The sequence below is a fragment of the Molothrus aeneus genome, chromosome 6, assembly GCF_037042795.1.
Source record: "Molothrus aeneus isolate 106 chromosome 6, BPBGC_Maene_1.0, whole genome shotgun sequence".
NCBI classification, from domain to species: Eukaryota; Metazoa; Chordata; class Aves; order Passeriformes; family Icteridae; genus Molothrus; species Molothrus aeneus.
The window spans coordinates 7,698,375-7,714,431 of NC_089651.1; the positions used below are offsets into that span (position 1 = coordinate 7,698,375).

A 16,057-nucleotide genomic window follows, 5' to 3' on the forward strand; every position below is an offset into this window, starting at 1 on the left:
GCATCTGGGTGAACAGCTGGAACACACTGTCTCTCTTCCCCCTCTTTAAAATACAATCCCTTGTCCTTAGTTAATAATTGTAATTCCTTGCTTTCCCATTACAATCAGCCTACATGCTTATGTTCAAATGACAAGGTAGCTTAGAGGGGAAAAAAATTTCCAAATAATTGTTCTGCAAACAATATTGCTCTTTTATATGAACACAACAACAGAGCTGTGTTCACAAACTCCCCGTTACCAATATAAATAATTACAAAACCATAAAGAAAAATAAATGCACACAATAACCAAAAGTCTAAACCCGCCACTACTAAACAGTGCTTCATAACTGTGGCTCTGAATTATTACTCCCCCACCAGCACAGCCACAAAATCTGCCTTCAGAAACCCCTCCACTTCACAAATTAAATGGATTGGATAATTAAGAAAGCCTATGTTTAGTCCACAGACTGAAACCACCCTCACTGTAACATCACAATGAACCCATATTTTCAAAAATGGCAACATTTTCATTCCCTGGAGTGGGAATGCATGATCCAGCCTCCTTGCTCCCTGTCCATCCCACTGGGAGCTGTGTGTGTGCATGAGCACTCCCTGCCACTCAGCAGTGCTGGGGGTGCCTGGGGATTGCCAGGAGCTGCCCTTTCCTTGCTGCTCCCATGGCTGGAGCTGCAGACAGATCCCTGCCTCTGTGCTCTCCTACCATGTGCCAGGAGATATCTGTTACAACTCCCAGAATGTGTTTGGGAGCCGTGGAGCGCTGCCTGATTGCCTTAGCCCTATAAATAGGACACCACCACACCTATGGGGATGATGTAAGAGAATGTCTGTGTTTCCCTCTGAGCAGCATCTCCAGAGCAGCTGCTGACACTTTGCTGGTTGCATTTCACTTGTAACATTTCAGCTTTTGCCAAGAGGATTTTTTCCACTGTCTCTGCAGATGGCCAGGTGTTGTTATCACCCCACCCACGTGCCCGCTCACGGTCCCGCCCCTGGCAAAATTCAATCTTTGCTCATTTCTTGACCCGTGCTCATCTTTGCATTGCTTTTTAATGAACCCACGCTCAGCTGAAGCTCCTGCCATAAATCAATGATTTCCTTTCAATTCTTGTTAAAGATTTTTTCATTTCCCTAAATTTGCAGCACGTTGCTCCGGAGCTGTTAACAGCACACTTTTCTCTCATTATCAAATCAGCCAGGAACGGGGTCAATGAAGCAAAAAACCACAAACCCAGCACTGAAGACCTTCAGGCTTAAAGACATTTCTATCTGTCCCAGACACACTGCAAATGAAAACATGTTCTCTTGCCACCTTGGGAGCTACAGGCCAGATCCTCCCTGGGTGTAAAGCACCAGGTTTTGGGGCAAAGCACGTCATGTCCTGATTTACACCAGCAGAGTACTTGGCAATTACTCTGTCTACTCTCTAGCTGGGGCAGGAGCTGTCTGTGAAACTGCCCCTCATCCAGGAACCACTGGGGTTTTCTAAATGCAAATTTTCATACCTTTTTATTTTGGCAAGCAGAATGTGGAGTTCTGTGTGGAGTTCGTCAGGGGATGCTCACGTTGAGGATGCCTCTTTGTGCCACTGCTCAGCGTCTCATCTCTTAGCACTTTTATTTAATAAAGTTCTAATCATCAGGGGTTCACTTTTCATCCTGGGGTTCAGTCTTCATCATGGGGTTCAATTTTCATCATGGGGTTCAGTTTTCAAGCCACTGGCAAATGGAAAGAGCCTTAAAAATCCCCAGGCGTCCTAATAGTGTTTGCTTTAAAAAGACAAAATGAACAAATCACACAAATGAGAGTTGTGAACTTATCTACCTGTTTTCTCAAAGGGCCTGAGAGGCAAATCACTATTTGGTTCATTGAAGGAAAATGCAAATTAAACCCCATTTGAAGGCAGTTTATCAGCAAGGTCTGTGAGCTGCACACACCAGAACTCAGCCCAGTTACAGCATCCTCAGTGGCTCGAGCCCATGCTCACCAGGCATGTGAATCAAATTAAACTTTTAACTTCTTTTCTCCAGTTACCCTTCTGTGAATTTGGGTCTGAATTTTCAGTAAGATTGCACGGGCCGTTCCCACAATTATGCATGTAATCAATTAGTTATTTATGCTCACAACTACTGTGACCAGGTATGCAAATCTCCCAGCAGCAGCTCTTGCCATTTCCCCACAATTTAGCCCTTTTGTCGTTTACCCACCCACTTTTGTTGGAAGCACCAAGTTCATGGAAATTTAACTCATTTGAAACATATGTGTAGATCTATAGGAACTGCCCAAAAGCGTCACAAAGAGAAAGGATAACCTTGTTGTTAAGGCAGGAGAGCGCGAAATCTGGTTTCCATTCTGAGTTCTGCCACACATTTCCTGTGTAACCTTGGGCAAGTCATGAACTGTAACCCAGCTCAGTGGAGCTGACCTACATGGAGAAGCAGACAGAGCAGTCCTTACTCAGAGAGGTTATTGAGGCATTTTTGTGGGTTAGTACGCAGGGAAAATATCAAAATAAGCCAGGGGAAGGTGCTAAAAAATTATAAGGTATCAGCAGTGGGAGATCAGTAATGAGGGATGATCTGTACTCAGTGAAAAAAACCAGCAAGTGAAGGGGCAAATTGAGAACTGAGCAAAGAAAACAGCAAATTCAAGCAGGGAGATGAAAGAGAACCAAATGGTAACAGTGAGAATGAGCAGGCATGTGAGTAATTAACCTTTATACAGCAATTTTTACTGTCCTGCTTGGTCTTGTCCTTTCACAAAGGGCCACAGTGTCAGGCGATATTTGAGAAGAACTGAGCTGGTTAACATGGCACTGGCCACCTCACAGGCTGCCTGATTGGCATGAATTACTCTTCATTAATCAGGGTAATCCTGGCAGGGTTATTAATGCCAGGTATTGACCAAAAGCTGGTGGAGAACACTGTGTTATTGAAGCAATTACTGTAGCTGTGTTCAGTTAGAGGGAAACTTGCACTCTTTTGTTTCCTCATACACCAGAACAGAGCTGCAAAGTCAGTTCAGTTGGCTGCCATTGCTTCCACCTTTTTGGATGAAACACAGGTAGATTTGCACATTATTTCACTAAATGCTTGGGGTATGTCCTTGTGGGAGCCCTGCAAATCATGACATATTCTGAGAGAATACATCTCCTGTAAAAAATCACCTGATTTTGTAGCTGACCTAGATATGGCACTCACACTGACACTCACACTGCTCACAATCAGTCTAGGGCAGACTGATTGCAGTATCTGGCCCAAATTTTTGACTTAATACAGCAAAATGTTCATTATCCTCAGATCCAGCTGGGTTTAAATGTTACAACTGGGGCTCCCTGTAGCAAAGTTCCCCTTTGATTAACAAAAAAAAAAAAACAACTTTCCTGGTGAGAAATGAAACCAAATTTTTGGAATATATTAAAGATTGTAGCTCTTCACCTCTAAAAATAATTTAGTGGGTCTTCATTTCACACACGATATGCCTTGGAAGAATCTGGAAAGAAGAAAAATGAACATTGAATGAACAAAGAGAATTCTGGTACATTAATTTTAAGGATTCCTGAGCTTCTGGCAAACTTTTGACAATATTCCTTGACACAAAGCCCTAAAGGAATCGTGATCCAGCCAGTCTGGGGGCAATGGAGCCTCCCACTTCATCCCACCCTGTTCCTTCACCCCAGCATCCTGCATGGAAAATCCACAGTGGTTCCCCTTACCTGCTTGGAAGTGAGAAGGCTGCAAGGGATGGGTGTGGGTGCATCAGCCTCCTGAGCCCCCTGGAATCAATCCCTGTTTGATTTGGAGCACAACTTTTGGAAAAAGATATCATCATGATTTAAAGTGTTCTACTGAGGGAAAACAGGCAATAAACATCGGGAAATTATTTTAATGGCTAATTAAACTCAATTAAAAAACCTGTGATAATCAGAAAGGAGCTTCACAGGAGTCCTTATCACCTACAGAGAAGAAGCCCAGATTTATTTGTTTTTTACAGGTCAATTGCACTTGTGTGACGTCGCTTATTTTTTAATACAAAAACACACTGTAAAGCCCTGGCCAGCAGAATGATTAGGAGAGTCAGCCACCCCCTTTCACATCTTGTGAGGTGTCTAAACATGATCTGAAAAATTGAGATAACAGGCATGTGCTGTGGGAGCAGCTCCACCACGCTTCAGCTGCTCTTCATTCCTCCATCTGAGCTAAAGTCACTGGAAAAAACCAGGCACTTCCACACATGATTCACTGGGTCTCAGCTATGCACCTACCTCGTGTTTGGAGGCATGAATCACACTTGCAGTATGTGTGGCAGTTAAAATTTGGGTCCTGAGCAACCAGGAAAAGGGTGGATGGAGCAGCTCTGCCTGATGGAAAATGCTCTGCCAGGCCCAGGGGGGAGTGCCTGGGGACAGAGCCTGAAACACAAGAGGGACCTGCTTGGGTTTCACACCTGGTTTAGGCTCTGCCTTCAGAGCAGGGGTGCAGCTGATGGTGTTTCTGCCCATCCCAGAGCCCTGAGGAGCCCCCAGACCAGGCTGGCTTGGCCCAACCATACATTCATGGGCACTCATTCCTCTTTCTTCAGACAATTTATCCCCTCCAGCACAGCAGAAATACCTACCTCCCTCCCTGTCTGGGTTTTTGTAAGCAGTCACCACTTTAGAATTTGGTCTCCAGGGGAATTCCTTCCAGCCCAAATGGAGTTAACTCTGGGAATAACACTCCTTAAACTGCAGGTTCCCTAAAGGAGAGCTCCACCTTTCATTTCCTCTCAGTGCTGTGCTCACCTACAGGCCCTAGAGAGTTAATGACCACAATGCAGAGTTACACAGGTGGAAACTTAAAACAAGAGGTCAGATGGGAAACTCGGCTTTCATGCATGGCTGGGGTCATCACTGGAATGCAAAGAGATCATTTCACTTAGAGAAGGCTCAGTAATTGTAGAGGGAATATCATCTACCCCCTTCCCCACTCTCCAAAGAAATTACCTAATAGTTTCCAATTGAGATGGCTTTTAAAAGAATTTGGGTTTGATTCAGCCATCATCTCAGAATAAGGAACAGTATTTTATTCTTCAATTGTAATTTTCATTAGTTGCCTAATGCCAGTTGAAATTCACACCATTCCTCAACCCAACACCTGCTTCTTAAATTTTCACTTCCTTTGATAACAGAATAGAATACATAGGTGAAAGCAAAGAATACATAGGTGAAAGTAATAATCTGCTGTACCTCTAACCCAGGATCCAAAAAGTTCCTTAAGAAACTGGATTTGATTTCCAGGCAGAGAAGATGAGTCAGAAGGAGCTCCAGGGCTTTGTCTGGGATCACACAACAAGCCAGCAATTGACCTGGGAATAAAATCCAGGTGCACTGTTTAACTTCCATGTGCCATCCTCTAACCAACACTACCATCCCAATTCCTTCTCTCTACGGCTATATCTGATTTTAACAATGTTGGGAAAGTGGAATTTTTCTGCAAGGTTCCACAGAAGAACAAGTTGTCTTACCTGAACCTGTCAAATATTAAAATACTGCTTTATTTTGCTTTTATGGGTAAGAAAATGTCTATTCTACCTGCCAGTTCCTGCCACAGAAATGATAACTGACACACCTCAATGCTTGTGTCTGCTGTCAAAAGATCTGGTCACTGAAAAGATGAAAAATGTGGTTTAGAATGGAAAAAACATTCAGCTATTATGACAAATATAACTGAGGAAGACTTTCTGAGTCCTCTGATGAAGCTTTTAAAATGTTATTTGTTAACTAAAGTAAATTTGTCTTGTTGGTGTACACATTCAAAGGTAGCACTTATGTCTGGCCTAAGGAGGAAGGGGCTGGTTCAGGAGGGTAAGGCCCAGCTACAAGGAGTAATAATGGAGATGCCTTTGAGGATAGGGGATGCCTGCAGAAGCCACAGAGATTTCTCCTTTTTGTCTCCAGACAGATGATGAGGACCAGGATTCTTTCACACACAGAAAGAAACAATTGCTGGGTGCTTGAAGGAAATCCAGTTGAGCCCCAGATACTGTAAACTACGGATCTTTTGTTCATGCAGAAAAAAATATGATGGTTGCAAGTCCCACATATATCAATATTGAGTGGCTGGGGCTTTTTTTCAAATAATTAGGCAAAAGCTTTCTCTTTTTTGTGGGGTTCCTCCCAGGAAATGCCTTGGGAACTTGCTGCAGATCCCAACTGCCAAGCAGTTGCCCTTTTTGTTCGGTCTAAAATACATCTATATTTTTCTCCTCCCCAATTAGATAATCTTTATTTTTCCATTCACCTCAGGCCTAGCTGCATCACTTTGACCTCTCTGTGAGGCCTGGGTAAATCCTGGAGGTGCTGGGCCACAATTCTTAAGAAGGAAACTTCAAGTTCTTTCCGCTTCAGTTGCCCTTCACATGTGTGAGGCAGCTAGGGCTGCTGCCCCATAGTCTGCGTGGCAGGGGCTGTGTGCTGGCTGTGGCACCCATTGTCTGCATTTTTCCTCTCGTTAGTCTCCTTGACCTTTCATTGTCTTACTCCTGCAGTGTCAGGTCAGACTTACTGTAGGTCTGCCTTCACTAAGGACCCCTTTCCTTTCGTGGATCACTAAGCAGGACAATTGCTCTATCCATCTTTTCAGGGCCTATTGTCGGGCCCCCCCTGAGCTGAGAAAGGTTTGATTCACTGGGAAACCATTTTGGTCAAAGGGAAACCTGACTATGTGTCCTTTTAGGAACTCTGTCTTAATCACTGACTTTTTTATCTGGGATATGAAGAGGATTCAGGAGATCAAAAGGTTTGGGAGTACATGGGTTTGACCACATTTTTCCTGGAAATAATGGGAAACCTCCACTGAAAAATGAGCTCCGTTACAATGGGCAAACAAGAAGGAAAGCTCTAGTGTTCCCAGAGCATTCTGAATCGTCAGACCTTCAATAGCTTCCATAGAGAAGGGAAAAAGTAAACAGAAAATGTAAATGGAATGTAATAATTAATGGGCCTAAAGAAACAGGCTCATTTCATTTGCGCATAATCGCTGCCTTTAAAAAAGAGATAAGTCAAAAGGGATCCCCAGAGCAGATGGAGGAGGCTGAGGACTGGAGGTCCAGTCTGGCTGGGTGTGCAGGGGGTGTGTGTGGGGCTGCTCAGGATTAGCAGCTTGCCTCACCTCCACCACTGGTTCCACATCCAACAGGCCCACGTCCTTCCCAGGAAAAGCCCCAGAGATCCTGCTGGAATGTCACCATGGAACTGTGCTGGGTTTGAAGGGCCTGCCCTTGGCACCAGGCATTCAGCCAAAAATCCTTCAAAAATGTTGGATGCCTCCAACATTTCCTCCTGCATGGAAACCCTGATCATTACCAGCAATTATGAAGCCAAATCATATGAGACAATGATGAAACTTCTGCACTTCCAAGGAAGTTCACCAGCAGCAGCCATTCCCATCCAGGCAGTTCTTGAAAAAGAGATGTAGGGGCCTCTTTCTTTTCCAAATATCAAATCAATTACTTCAAGGACTTACCGAAAAACAGGAAGAATGAAAATGCCTGTTTTCCTGCAGTGTAGCTGGAACCCTTTTACCTACTCGTGTGCCAAAATGCCTTTATTAATGAACATTTAGCTCCTCCTTCAAGCAGCCATTACCTCTGCACAGAGTCAGCTCAAGCCTCTTCAGCAAGCAGAGCTGAAAGTTGCAGTGTAAGATAAAAGAGAGGAAATGGACTGGTCTTGGGAAGGCAGGCCAGCAAAGAGAGGAACTCAGGCAGAAAACCTTGGAGAGCTGGACTCATGTCCCAGATATCAATAAGATGAAAGAAAAAATGTAAGCAGAAGCCAGTGACTCACCTTTTCCCTTTGACCCAGGCAAAGTCAACAGGGAGCCAGGTTGTTTGCCTTTCTCCAGGGATCTACTTTTCCCAGCAATTATCTGAGCTCCTCCTTACATTTTTTCCCAAAAATTTTTAGCAGGAGCTAAAATTTAGGGTTTTGCTTTGGAAAGTACCCAAGTCTGAGCTAAAGTTTGTATTTAAACTTCAGTACATGCTGAGACCTTTACCTGAGTAAGAGAAAAAATGTCAGCTGGCTATAGTGAGGACCTCTGCACTGGCTTTTGGATGAGGAACTACTGCTGGCCCTAAACAAGGAGATTAAACAGATTAAACATTTCTTCTTCAATTAAAAAAAAAAAAAAAAAAAAAAAAAAGAGGAAAAATCCTTTCATCCTTTCAGAAAAAACCTTTCTGCCATGAAGAGTGAAAAGTGGCAACATCTATATCTGGGGTATTTCAGGTGTACATAAGTGTAGAATTCAATGGATATGAGCTGTTCTAGTCTTCTACACTGAAATTGCTGAAGCTGGCATTTCTTGGATGAAACACAGACATAATCCTTGTGATATTTACATGAAGTGTGATGAAGAGAATTTTTTTTCTTTGCTGGCACATATTGCCATGGAAGGAATGACAATATTTACAGTAACTTCAGTGTCACCTTAACTTGCTGCTGCCATTTGATTTCCCAGTGTCAAGCAATCACTTGAGGTCAGCAGAGTCACTTTCTGCCAACATTACCAAGTGGAAGTGTCCAGGATATTAAATATGCTTGCATTTACATATGAGAGGAAGGGGAAAAGTGATACAAGCATTTCCTGTGCTGTAGAAACACCAAAACATCATTTCAGTTGAGCTGTGACTGGCTCACTGACAAAGTTCTGCTCCACAAATGTCTTTAGTCCCGATCCTCAGTGACACTAAATATTGATTTTCTATTAATGAGGTCACAAATATAAGCGAGAAAAGAAGTGATTGGTGAAGGAAAACACAAGTATTTCTGCTGATCTGGTGGAATCAGTGTAGCTGCAGCCTCAAATTCCCAAAGTCAGAGAGAAATACTGTGGGATATACTCCAGCCATACCAGGGAAGCCCTTGGCAAAATGGAAGTGCCAAGATGGTTAAGATTATCTGGAAATGGTTAAGATTATCTGGAAAACTGTTGAGTTTTGTTGCACACTTTAAGCTTGATCAAGAGAGCTTTGCTGAACAGGTCTGAGGATCTAATGACTGCCTTGTGTACTTACAGAAATTTTGTCCAGGAACATCCTGGAGGAAATACCTTTAAGTGGGCATGAGGAATTGTTTTCCATTTCCCTGGTGACTGCCCCTCTTTGCCTGTGGACACAGAGAGCTGTCACAGGTACCCTCACAGCTTGGTCTTTCCTGATGAGCTAACTTGGGGAAAATTTGTTACAGCTCCCAGGAGAAATTAATTCCCCAATTAGACTGAGAATATAACTTTGCACAGCTAAGTGATTTGCAAAGTTTCATTTAACTTTGCACAGCTAAGTAATTTCAAAGTTTCAATTCATAGATTGATGGAGGCAGGACCTCCAACAAAGCCATGGCAAAAGGAGGAGGGTCACCTTTTCCATTTGCTCAGTTGGATCAGGAAGAGGATGATTTACTCTCCCCATCCTAAACTCCTATGGAAATGAACAATCCTGTTCCTCACAAAGGACTGATGCACATTTAACTGGAATGGCAATATGGTCACTTGCATAGCTGAAGACATAAGGTTTGTAATATGATTGAGCTAATTGCTTCCAGAGGGAAAGAAACAGAAAGAAGCTATAAAAAGGTATCCAATGTTTGAAAATCAGATTTCCCTCCTCAAACCCCCAACTAATTATGTTTGCAGAGCTTTAAATGTCAGGTGGAACACAAATTATTAACTATTTTTCTTGTCATCATGTGCATTTTTTGTCTTTTTTAAAATCTTTTCTCTGCTATTGGCTCATGCTAATAGCTCCGATAGTAAGATATACTACAGACAGGTGAGCAAAATTATTTTTTAAAATCTTTTCTCTGCTGTTGGCTTATGAATAGCTCCAATGGTAAAATACACTACAGACAGGTGGGCAAAATGAGTGTGCATTCTGACTAATTAGATTCAATTAGCAATAACTACTGGTGTTTTATTCAACCTTGCAATCTTCTAATTGAGACGCCGAGTAGGTGCAAACTTACATTAATTCCTCTTTTGTTACAGCAGGGCCAGTAGCTGGTTAAAGTCACAGGAAAGATTCCCATTAAATTCAGTGGTCTGTGAATCAAGCTCTTGATATATATAGAAGGCCCCTGAAAACAGAGTTTTGTTTTTTAATGTATTGTCTCATTTGTTGAATAGCATGGCTTGCTGCCCAGTGTTATGGCAGTTCACAATGACTATTCTTCCCACCCATTCTCCTTCTCCTCCTTCCATTAATCAGTGATGGGTCAAATTCAAATGTTTTGGAAGTTCTGTCTGGTTTTGATGTGATGGTACATAAAAATATCTCCAGAGTGGTTATTAGGGTGCTTGGTGTGGCTGCATTTGTCCCGGAGAAACCTCCCCCTCCTCTCTGAGGGCAGCAGCCCATTTTGTGGCAAGGTTGGCAGCTCTACAAGGTCTTCTTTGAGGCAGGCTCCACTCCCTCTGCCCCAGTGGTACATCCATCATTTCTGGTTTTCCTTTCCAAAAATGCTTTTCACAAAAGTCACTTCCTTGTTTCACATTACTCCACGCTCTGTGAGTCCAGACTGAGACACGCTGCGAACCAGATCTGTATCTGGGGTAAATCAGCATCATCCTGCTGCTCTCAGTGCAGCTGCAAAATCCTGCACCCATGGAGCATCTTGCCCATGAACTTTCTGCCCAAAGGGGGCAGCTTTGGTGGAGTGAAAAAGGGTTTGTGTGTTTTTGGAGAGATGCTGGCAGGAAGACCAAATTGCAAACCTCACCTAAACCATAGGGTGCTGAACTTCACAGATTTTGACATCTCTGTTCTGCCTAATGAGATTATTTTTTTCTCTGAAAAAAAAAAAATGTCCTACTAGAAATTGGTGCAAAGCAAAAAAAGAAAAAATAAAAAAGGACCAGGCTGATGAGAGGTCAATTAGTATCATAAAATAACCCTGTATAAAAAGATATTTTGCACTCCCTTTTCCTTATATAACCCACCACCCCAAGCACCTTTTAAAAAAAGTTCCTCAAAGTTTATTCAAGGATGCATTTTGGTTAGGTTTACAGTATTTGCCACTCGCTGGCCAAAAGTGACAGAAGGGATTTCAGTGTGCTGCTCTTTGCCATGGTGACATTGCCTTTAATTTAGAGTAAGTGATTATACATGTTTGACTGTCAAATCACTGCATGCAGCTTTTGTGGTCGGGGGCTTGTTTTATCAAAGAATTCTGCTGAACCTCTTCCAAACCAGAACTCCCATGTGTATAATTATATTGTATTTTCATTATATAAACTTTATTTTTAAGACTGAAAACATATGAAATGATTATGGGAATGTGCGTTCTACACGACACCACCACGTACTTGTGGGGAGAGAGGTTTGTAACAGAAACCAAATGTTGCCATTAATATACAGGTACAAGATACATCCTTGTGACTCAGGAAATAAGGGTGGGATAGAGAAAATACGGGCAATTGAACTTCAGATTGAGAGAAAACCCTTATTCCATGATAAATAGCACCTGGTACTCTCTGGAAGTAGATCTTAGGGATCCATAGCCTGCAGCTGAACAGTACTTGTATAGCAAATTTAGGTTCCTCCAAAATACCTCTCAAACTGATCCTTTAAAAATTGTATTCCTTCATACATGTATTTGATTGGTGCAAACACTTCTCTGTTAGAGACCTATTTTGTTCTGGGACAACTACTTTGGTGTTTTGCCCAAAAACTGCACATTTGGAGTTACATCTTTAATTTAATTTCATTGTCTTATGTCACAACCCAACGAGGACCTAATTTCAGTTTGAACAGGTACCACAGAGACCAACATTTTACAAGATCTTCAAGAGAATATTGTTTAAGGCAGGATCCAAAATTATATCCAGCAGCATGGTCTCTGGCTGGGAGGGATAAACTGGGTAAGTTCTGAGTAAGTTGCCATCACCTTCATGTCCACAGTCCACATCCATTCATATGGATTCATAGATTTTATTTTATTAACAAGGCTGTTAAGATTTGTCCTCCTGTCATAAACAAGGAACTGAGTCACCACGTAGATTAAACAATTTTACATACTGAGCATATCCACATGATTCAGCACTTGAATTTCCACTCTCCTGCACCCTTATCCCACTGCCCTAAATAATAAACTGTTCTCTATTTCAAATACTTTTGGTAGTTTCTTTCTGTCTGCCTCAGTAGCTTTTGCTTGACTAATAGTGGTTCTTTAAAAAACAATCCCCCACAGAAATCAAAGGGTATGTCATGAAAGGAAACCAATTATTTTGCGTATATATATTATATTTAATGGGCATATATGCACATGGAAAGCAAGAGAGATGCACTAAGGGCAAACCAAAGCACATCTCCATCATCAGAGCAATCTGTGAGTCACCTAAGACAAATGCTAACTCCTTCAAAGCAATCCTATACAATAGATCAGTAAACAATATCTTCAGTCTCTGGCTGGGAATTTAGACCCAGTCATTTACAAGCCAAAAATTAGGTCAAAGAATAATGGTGATAACTTGCCTTATCATCAGGCAGGGCGTGTGACAAGCCTGCTCACATGGCCTCTGATTTTTCTGTGGGGATGACAGCCCAGAAGCCATTGATGTCACCTCAGTGCTGCAAACCTGAGTGGAAAATCAGAGACAGGTTTAAAAAAAACACCTCTTATAATTATGTATCATTTATAAGGTAAGACATAACAGACTTTTAAAAGGACAGCAAATGCAGAATAATACCTGAGTTGAATGAACACAGGGCTTCTTAACCACCAGAGAAGCCACCTGAAGAGAGTTTTGCAGCTCAGTGTGACAAATTCCTGCACAGCACTCTCAAAGTCCCCAGCCTGAGCCACTTTGAGCTCAGCTGCTCTTGGGCAGAGAGAGTTGGGAAGCTGGGGAATCACTGCTGAGTAATGTATGTTTTCATAATCTTCACTTTCAGGAATGTCCATTCAACATCCCAGCTATTGGGATAAGGGTGCAGATGGAATGTGGTTTCCACATTTGGAACACGCTGGGGGGAATCTGTTCCTGAAGTGTGTTTATGTTTGAGGGACTTTGCATGCAGCCATCTCCTCAGCAGCATGTTAAACTCTGCTCTCCAAAGGCAAGAGTGCAAGAGGCAGAGTGGAGGGGGAGAAGAATCCAAGAGGATGGAAAAGCTGCAAGACACATTTCTTTTGGAATACTGAAACTGGATTTTCAAGATTTGAAGAGCCTTTCTCATTAAAAGGAAAAATAACAAGCTCCAATAAACTTGCCACAAGTGATGAAGTGTTGGGGGGGGTCTGGAGCTGTAAAACGAGACACTGTATTTTCAGCTATCTCCACAATGAATGTAATTTGACAGAACATCATGTGTTCAAACACTGAAATCCCTCAAAATGTTTGCAGGTTTTCAAAGCTGCAAATTTTTTTGCAATTTTTTTTTTTTCAAAATTTTTTTTTTTTTTTGCAAATTTCAAAGCTCTTGCTTTGAAATTTTCAAAGCTCTCTTAATTTTACACCATCTCCTTCCCTCTTTCCATACCTGCATGTGGATGCTGACATGTGCTGTCACTTAAAATTTGTCTTTCACAGCCTGAGCGATCATTTTTGGTGTAAGGGAAGGGCTTGCCAGCATTCTGTGGCATGGTATTTTGGCTTGGCTCCCATTGTGTGCCTATTTCCACTGAAGTCAATCAGTTCACATCAGGTATTCTGCAGACCCAGCACTGCAGTTTCTTATCATCTGTCGGGAGATAAGAGATAGAAACTTAACCGCTGGCTTGAAGATGACACAGAATTATCCCCGGATTTGCTCCCAGACTCATGCAAATAGCTTCCCCACTCCCACAATAACTCCCGAGTACCTTTCACCCCCCTCACACTCCTGCATCCCCCCGCACTTCCCGAGCGGGGCAGGGGCGTTTCAGAAATAGCCATCACAATGGTGTTTCCACTCCGAAGGAGGAAACGCGGGCTGGGAGGAGTTATGAGAGGAACAGAGGAAGCGGAGCTGTTTCCACACCATCCCAGGCTGCACTTTCGCAGCAAAGGGCTGGGAATGCCTTTGGGGCTCCGGGGACAGCGGAGCCCCGAGGCTGCGCACCCGGGATGCGCCCGCCGGGAACGCGGCCGGCCCGGAGCTCGCGTGTGGCTCCCGCATCACCCAGCACAGCTGAGGCTGACAGCAGCTCTGAGCTGCTGAACAAACTGAATGAACCGAGGTCAGCCCCCAGCATCCCTCCCTCCCTCCCTCCCTGACTCACTGAGACATGAAAGGCGCTGGACGGCTCCTCCTCAGCCGGGGCTGCTCCGTCACATGTCCTGTCAGCCAGCCAAGGTTTTTAGCTCTGCACTTCTCCGTGGAGCCAATGGCGATGTTTTCTGGCTGGCTTGGCCGGGGCTATGGGAATGCGGTGTCGAGGCAGGCTGTCCGTGCTCTGGGATTGCTTTCATGCGTCTCCACCTGCTGGCTGGCATTCCGCTAATTGCAGCCGCCCAAGCCGCCGGGATGATCAGCGGGGACCGGGCTGACGTGGGAAATGTCGCTCGCTCTCGCAAGGACATGGGCAGACAAGCGCGACAGGAGAGGATCACTTTCTTAATTTGGTAGCGAGCGACATCCTGCATCGCAGGCGACAGGTAGAAGGCCACTGAGATTTTTCACGCCAAGCTTTTGAACTGCTGGAGCCTGGCTTGAGAGGACAACCAGTAAGAAAGATTTTTGGGGGGAAGGAATCTATAAAGTGTGGAACCATCAGCATTTTGTTTCCCTACCAAAAGCAGATGCTGGGAATGTTAACGTGCTTTCATTGACACAGTGAAGGAGGGAAATTGTTCATTAATATCTGGAAGCATGAGCATTCTGGGGCCCACAACTTAGTTGCTGTGTGGTTACAAAAAGCAGTTACTTAGCAAATGCAGGCAGGCAGCTGTTTCAAATGGAAAGGAATAGAAATGATTAATGACTTCTATGCTTTAAAGAAATGAACCCACAGGATTTCTTTCTTCTACTGTGCTGTCCCACTTGGCCATTTCTGTCATGTGCCCTGGGACTTTCTTTGGAAGTTTTCAATGCTCTGTCGTGAACTACTCTTTAGAAACTTACTGGACCAGATCTGGAGCCAGACAGATGCCAGCTGTGGATGTGACCCATTTGTACATACATTTACAGACTCTGAGCACAGACTATCAACACTTGATATTCCATGAACTTTGTCCTGCAGCAGCAACGGGATGTCCTGCTTTCAGGCACTGCAGTGATGAGCACAGCACTGACTCCTGTTCAGAGCAGGATCAGTGTCACCTTTTCCCTCTTGCAGCTGCATTTTATCTGGGCTATATTGTACAAGGGAGCAGGCAAGGGGCACTCTCAGGAACCCAGACAATACAAGGAATGAGACTTTCCTTTGTGAGCCATGTCAGATATCAGCATGGATTATTGGTATTTCACCATCTCCTGCACTTCCAGCAGTGGCTTGTTTTTGTCCTTTGTCACTCTGTCTTACTCTGGTTCTTAGGTCTTCTCTGCGTGGCATCACAAGGCAGAAAAGGCTAAAAAGGGGATGAGGAAGAGAAAGAGGAATATGGAGAAAAGAAAAAGGAAGGGTACACAAAACAGATAAAATTTTCACCGAACTGTTCACAGTGAATCATCCAGCCAATTTTATGATGTTACTTATCAGGGAGAGCAAGTTCTCCCCCTGACTTGACTTAATGGAATTATTTTGAATTTACTCCTGTTAAAAAGGATACATACCTTGGTCCACTAATTGTTCTATTGCCATATTTTTGATTGAGTATGTGTTCAGAAATGTGAATGTTTGCTCTTCCAAAGTATTATCCCCTCTCAAAAGGGATATGGTTAAGCATTGAGAACAGGATAGATACTACAGAAGGTGGTAAAAGTGCCCATTGCATATCTGTATGATTAAACACATCCAAGCACATTTATTACATACCTACACAGGCAACACTCCTGGCAGGTCCAGTATATTCCATTTTTGTTAGCACCAGAGGTACGACTAAATCAGCTGGCTGTGTGAACTCAAACCCACCAAGGAGTTTAGAAGGTGTATGAGC

At 43.3% G+C, this 16,057-nt stretch overlaps 2 long non-coding RNA genes across 2 annotated transcripts; both read right to left on the minus strand.

Moving 5' to 3' along the window:
- Positions 1-1,512: 1,512 nt before the first annotated feature.
- Positions 1,513-5,339, minus strand: LOC136557893 (uncharacterized). The gene is made up of 4 exons (XR_010783802.1): positions 5,227-5,339; positions 3,437-3,491; positions 2,311-2,424; positions 1,513-1,768 (listed from the first exon to the last, which is right to left on the minus strand). It is a non-coding gene; the product is annotated as an uncharacterized lncRNA (long non-coding RNA).
- A 7,172-nt stretch (positions 5,340-12,511) lies between these two features.
- LOC136557467 (uncharacterized) lies at positions 12,512-14,353 on the minus strand. Its single transcript, XR_010783772.1, has 3 exons — positions 14,242-14,353; positions 13,521-13,721; positions 12,512-12,616 (listed from the first exon to the last, which is right to left on the minus strand). It is a non-coding gene; the product is annotated as an uncharacterized lncRNA (long non-coding RNA).
- Positions 14,354-16,057: the final 1,704 nt, after the last annotated feature.